Below are 6,311 nucleotides of genomic sequence, written 5' to 3'. Positions count from 1 at the left end.
CAGGGGTTCAAGACCAGCCTGGCCAACATGGCAAGACTCTATCAAAATACAAAAATTAGCTGGGAGTGGTGGCCGGTCCCTGGAGTCCCTGTTTCTCGGGAGGCTGAGGCAGGAGGATCACTTGAACCAGGAGGTGGAAGTTGCAATGAGTCAAGATCACACCACTGCACTGCAGCCTGGGTGACAAAGTGAGCTCCATGTCGGAAAAAAAAAAAAAGTAAGTTCTCTCATGGTTCCTGTCTCCAGAGAGCCTTACTGTTGACATTTGTTGTCTCTCCTTCTAAAAGTTTTCTCTGGCTGTAAAAGCATATCCTTAAAACACACATGCTTTCCATACCTCACACAGAAGTGGGAATCCACTGTACTCACTGGTCTGTACTTGGCTCTTTTCTTTTTCTTTTTCTTTTCTTTTCTTTTCTTTTTTTTTTTTGAGACAGAGTCTTGCTCTGTCACCAGGCTGGAGTACAGTGGAACGATCTTGGGTCACTGCAGCCTCTGCCTCCTGTCTTCAAGTGATTCTCCTGCTGGGATTCCAGGCACACACCACTATGCCCAGCTAATTTTTGTATTTTTAGTAGAGACAGGGTTTCACCATGTTGGCCAGGTTGGTCTCGATCTCCTGACTTTGTGATCCACCTGCCTCAGGCTCCCAAAGTGCTGGGATTACAGGCATGAGCCGTGGTTGCTTTCATTGACTATGTTACCTTAGAGAGCTTTTCTCACCTGTACATGCTGGTTTCTCATTCTGTTAGAGCACTGTAATATTCTAGTGGATGGATGTAATTTATTTAACTAGTTTTCTCTTGATGGATATTTAAGTTATTCCTAGATTCCTGCTATTCTGAAGAATCACCTTTTGAAAACCCAAATGCGCTGGGTCCATCCCTGGCTCAGGCATCTTAAATGACTTCCTGCTGTTTACTGCTAGGCCTCCAGCTGGGGAGTCACGGCTGCGAGCAGGTTGCCAGGGATACCCGAGGTCTCAAGAGAAATAATGGCATGTGTTCCTGGAGTTCTGTGTAAAAATGTTAATTGAACTGGTAAGTGGTTAAAATGTTTTATATGGAGTCAACACAATTCTATTATGGTGTCAAATATAGAATTCTCATGAATATTTCAGATGGTGGTGGGAGACTTCAAAAGAAATTTGTGGAGGTTTTTTCAAGCTATACTTCCAGATTCCCCTAAAGACTCATGCTTTCCTTTCTTGCCTGACGGACACCAGTAGAAAGATCTGCGCACCCAAGTCCACAGGATACAACCAGAACTTCCTGGTATAGATTTGAGAGTCCATGTTTGACGCACATAGAACTACTTGCTATTTTTCCTATTCCCTTTGCCTGGAAGGCTTCTGTCCTTTTCCATCTGGTGTACTACTCATCCCAAAAAGGCAGTAAGTACAGCCTACTGCTGAAAAGTATGGACTTTGGAGCCAGACTGCCTGGGTTTGATTCCTGACCATGCCATGTCTCTGGCTGTGTGATCTCAGGCAAGTTACTCAGCCTCTCTGGGACTTGATCTCATTTGTAAAATGTAGGTACTAAAAGTAACTGGTAAGACTGTCGTGAGGTTTAAGTGGGTTAATATATGTAAAGTGCCTAGAACAGTGTTTGGTACATGGTTAGCACTTGAGGAAGGTATTGTTGTTAGTGTTATTATTTTTATTATTCAAGGTCTAGTTTCCATGATTCTCTCAGGTAGCTTCTTCCGCCTTCCCATAACATCTGCTTACAGTACTCAGCACATTATTCTGTACTTTCTTCTCCCGTTTAGGGGGGTGCTGTTTTGCAGAGAGAGGACCCTGTCTTACTTATCTTTATACCCCTTGTGTTGGATACATACTAGACAATCAATTGCTGTTGAATAGATGTTAACTGAATGAGATAATAATTATAATAATAACAATCTGAATTCTTCTCTCTGTCTATCCATTTCATTATGCAATGACCAATGATACTTGGTCCTAGAGGGGCTTTTCACATCCCCAACACGGTTTATAAATGAAAACTTCACTGTAGAAACCATTTACACTAAACCATTGTTTCTCAAACCGCATTCATGCTTCACGGGCGTTTTCCAAACACAGGTTCCCTAGGTTTGGGAAATTTAAGTTAAAAGTAAACAGATATCTCAGAGCCTTTTCTAGGCTCATGTCCATAGGGGAATGAGTAGAATGTGAGATTTGTTAGTAAATTTCCTAACCTTTTGACCAGAGCACCTTTTTCTTTTCTTTTCACCGATGGTGAAAACATCTACTGAGTTAAGTCTATAGAATATAGTTGTTGAAAAATTGCACTAACTTAGCTTCATTCCCTCTTCCAGCTGATTTGCCTAGAGCCTGAGTGTCACTTACGTGCCATTTCCTGCCCAGGTCTCAGGCCCTGATAGCATCTCTACTCCGCTCCTGAAGCCCTTCTCAAGAAACAGTTGTGCACTCAGGAATCCATTCAGTCAAGATTCATTGAGTTTCTGCTATGTGTACTGAATGTGGAGAAAACACGGTTCTTGCCCAAGAGGAGCTAGCTGGGGACTGGGGACAGCTGGGACACAGCTGGCTGCACAGGGAGCTGGGGGCTGCAACGTTTTTGAGAAGGATGAGACTTGTATTTCTCTGGTCTAAACCTTTCAGTGTCTAGGTGTGTAGGTGGGGAGATCAAAGTCTAGAGAGTGGTAGTGTTTTGTTTTGTTTTGTGAGCTCAAACAGCTAGTTGGGGGCAGACTGGGAGCAATATTGTATTTTTTCACTGCATCCCCTGCCTCTGAGGCTCAGGTAACCAAATCAGAGAATCCATACACACAAAGAGATGAAACAAGGGAATGCTTTCTTCCATGCAGCTGCCTATGGGTCCTTGAACTTGTTCAAGGGCATTCCAGGTTGCATATTTTTTCTGCTTCCATTTTCCTATCAATGACCCAAGACCATGTCTTATTTTTATATACATCTGTTTCTTCATAGCTTCCTTCTCTCATCATTTCTTGGCAAAGATGTCTGTGGTTTACAACATGCTGCAGTCAAAGCAGGGCGCACTTTGGAAGCCAGAGGGCTAGGTTCGACTGGCTGCTGCGGTTTGCCAGTCTGGTAATTGCCAGTGGGAGGAAAGTGACACAGTGAGAGCAGGGCCTTCAGAATGCCAAATAGTTTGTAGTACTGCGGTTCCTGGTGTTCCGTGTAGATACTAAGCTAACAGGAATGTAACACAAGCTCAGCAGACTGGAATGAAATAGGCCACCCACTCTCCTCAAACAGGCTCCCCAGTAGCTGCCCTGCCTGCTCATCTGGGGGCCCAAGGCTCACTCAGTGCCAAGGAACTAGTGTCAACTCCCCTGGAACGGCACAGCTCACTTCCCCCAGCAATTCCTCCCTGCTTTCAGAATGAAATCCAGGTCCATCCTCCGAGCCCCCCTGGTCTTCTGTCCCTATCTCAACTTCTCTTCTGACCTCTCTGTATGCTCCTCCTGCTTTGTCAAGAAACTGCCGCAGCTTTCCCAGTCCTGAGCATTTGCTGGCTTGAAAAAGTCTTGGGATTTCAACAAATAGAGGCCTCTCTTTGTTGAAATCCCAAGACTTTTTCAAGGCCCATGAGCCATTCACGATTGTATTCAGCTGCATATAAAAGAAGTGCTGCTATTTGGCTGAACCAAAGAGGGATTCATTTATCTCATGCAACAAGAAGTGCGGGGAAGGCAGTCTAGGGTTGGCGTGGCAACTCAGGATGAGTCCATCCAGGAACCAGCTTCTTTCCATCTGTTCACTCTTCTTTCCTTCCCGTTCTTTCTTTCTTTCCTTTCTTCCTTCTTTCTTTCTCTTTCTTTTCTCTTTCTTTCTCTCTTTCTCCTTCCCTTCCTCCTTCCCTCTTTCCCTCCCTCCCTCCCTCCCTCTCTTCCTTCCTTCCTTCCTTCCTTACTTCCTTTCTTCCTTCCTTTTGAGACAGGGGTCTCACTCTGTCATTCAGGCTGGAGTGCAGTGGCATAATTATGACTCACTGCAACCTCCACCTCCCAGGTTCAAGTGATTCTCCTGCCTCAGCCTCCTGAGTAGCTAGGATAACAAGAACCTGCCACCATGCCCACCTAATTTTTGTATTTTTAGTAGAGACAGGTTTTTACCATGTTGGCTAGGCTGGTCTCGAGCTTCTGACCTCAGGTAATCCACCTGCCTCAGCCTTCCAAAGTGCTGGGATTACTGGCATAAGTCACGGCGCCCTGCCTCTATAAGCATGCTTTGATTTAAACTGAATTGAATGAAATGGGAGAATGATGGTGTGGCTATCGCAAAGGGTGCTGGATATAGAATTATGAAACATGAACCCTGATGTGACCATGTGACTTTGTGTGAATCGCATGGATGTCAGTTTCTTCATCTAGGATTCAGGAACTCAGTGAAATGGTGTCAAAGTTTTCTTCCAGTTTTAAGAACTTGAGGACTCATGAATGTAATCAATTAGCTGAGTTAGGGAATTCCAAGAAGGTAGAGCCCATTCAGACCCAATGAGAGCCAATAAAACAGGGACTGGAGAAGTTCAGGCACTTCTCATTCAATCCTGTAGTTATGGGCCCAAGCCAAGCCCAGAGGGGCAGAAAGGTGAGAGCTGGAAAGTAGCAGGGAAGTGGGCTGGACCAGCAATGATCAGGAGGCTGGAGATGAGAGGTCAACCCTGGTATAAGTAAACAAGTGCTATTTTAAGAGGTCACGTTTCAGGAAGCAGGAACCCTCCACTGCCCAGACATTGAAGCCCTACTGACCCTCACCTCCTAATGACAAGAGAAAGGCTCTCATTATAACTTCCTTTAGGGGCCTGGTGCAGTGGCTTATGCCTGTAGTTCCAGCATGTTGGGAGCCTGAGGAGGGAGAATCGCTTGTGTTCGGGAGTTTGAGACCAGCTTGGGCAACATAGAGAGACCCTGTCTCTACAAAAAATAAAAAATTAGCTGAGCCTGGTGGTACATGTCTGTAGTCCCAGCTACTCAGAAGGCTGAGGCAGCAGGATCACTTGAGCCTGGGAGGTTGAGGCTGCAGTGACCTGTGACTCTGCCACTGCGCTCAACCTGGGAAACAGAGTGAGAACCTGTCTCCAGAAAAAAAGAAAAGAATTCCTTTAAGTTTAGGGAAGGTAGAGCCCCACATCTGGCATCATTTGTAAACTGGAATATTCATAGCCAGTGTATCTGTCTCATATTCCTGTTTGGGGATAGAGCAAGACTTATGTGTTGAAGACGCAGGCCTTCCCTTGTGTTACTTTGAGCAAGTTAATTGTCCTCTCTGGACTTTAGGTTCTTACCTGTATGCCTATAAAAGACAGGCATTGGCCATATAACACTGGTGTTTAAATTCTTTTTTTTTTTTTTTTTTGAGACAGAGTCTTGCTCTGTTGCCCAGGCTGGAGTGCAGTGGCATGATCTCACTGCAGCCTCCATCTCCCGATTTAAGTGATTCTCCTGCCTCAGCCTCCCAAGTAGCTGGAACCACAGGTGCATGCCACCACACCTGGCTAGTGTTTAAATTCTTTACAACTGGAACAAAAACGGAACAAAAGCTTGAATAGGTTCCTGAAACAGCAAGCCATCCTCTTGGCAAGGAATAATACTTCATGATCTGTGGTGTCCCCGAAGCATCTCTGAAGACTTGCGGCCACAGTGTAAAAATTACCACACTGGTGACCTTGAGCTCCCTCCCAGCTCTGACCCTGTGCCTTTCCTGGTTATTATTTTTTCCCCACATTTCTTATCTACTGAAGATTGACCCCTAGTATTAGTGTTTCTTTTAGACATAACTGAGTTAAGAAGGTATCATCGGCTGGGCACGGTGGCTCACATCTGTGATCTCAGCACTTTGGGAGGCTGAGGCAGGCAGATCACCTGATGTCAGGAGTTTGAGACCAGCCTGACCAACATGGAGAAACCCCGTATCTACTAAAAATACAAAATTAGCCGGGCATGGTGGCACATGCCTGTAATCCCAGCTACTCAGGGGGCTGAGGCGGGAGAATCCCTTGAACCTGGGAGACGGAGGTTGCAGTGAGCCGAGATCACACCATTGCACTCCAGCCTGGGCAACAAGAGTGAAACTCTGTCTCAAAAAAGAAAAGAAGGCTGGCCGGGCACGGTGGCTCAAGCCTGTAATCCCAGCACTTTGGGAGGCCGAGGCGGGTGGATCACGAGGTCAAGAGATCGAGACCATCCGGGTCAACATGGTGAAACCCCGTCTCTACTAAAAAACTACAAAAAATTAGCTGGGCATGGTGGCACGTGCCTGTAATCCCAGCTACTCAGGAGGCTGAGGCAGGAGAATTGCCTGAACCCAGGAGGCGGAG

This window comes from Sapajus apella, unplaced genomic scaffold (genome assembly GCF_009761245.1).
Source record: "Sapajus apella isolate SASKATOON/1434 unplaced genomic scaffold, GSC_monkey_1.0 scaffold33, whole genome shotgun sequence".
NCBI classification, from domain to species: Eukaryota; Metazoa; Chordata; class Mammalia; order Primates; family Cebidae; genus Sapajus; species Sapajus apella.
Note: the sequence above shows the minus strand (reverse complement) of the source record.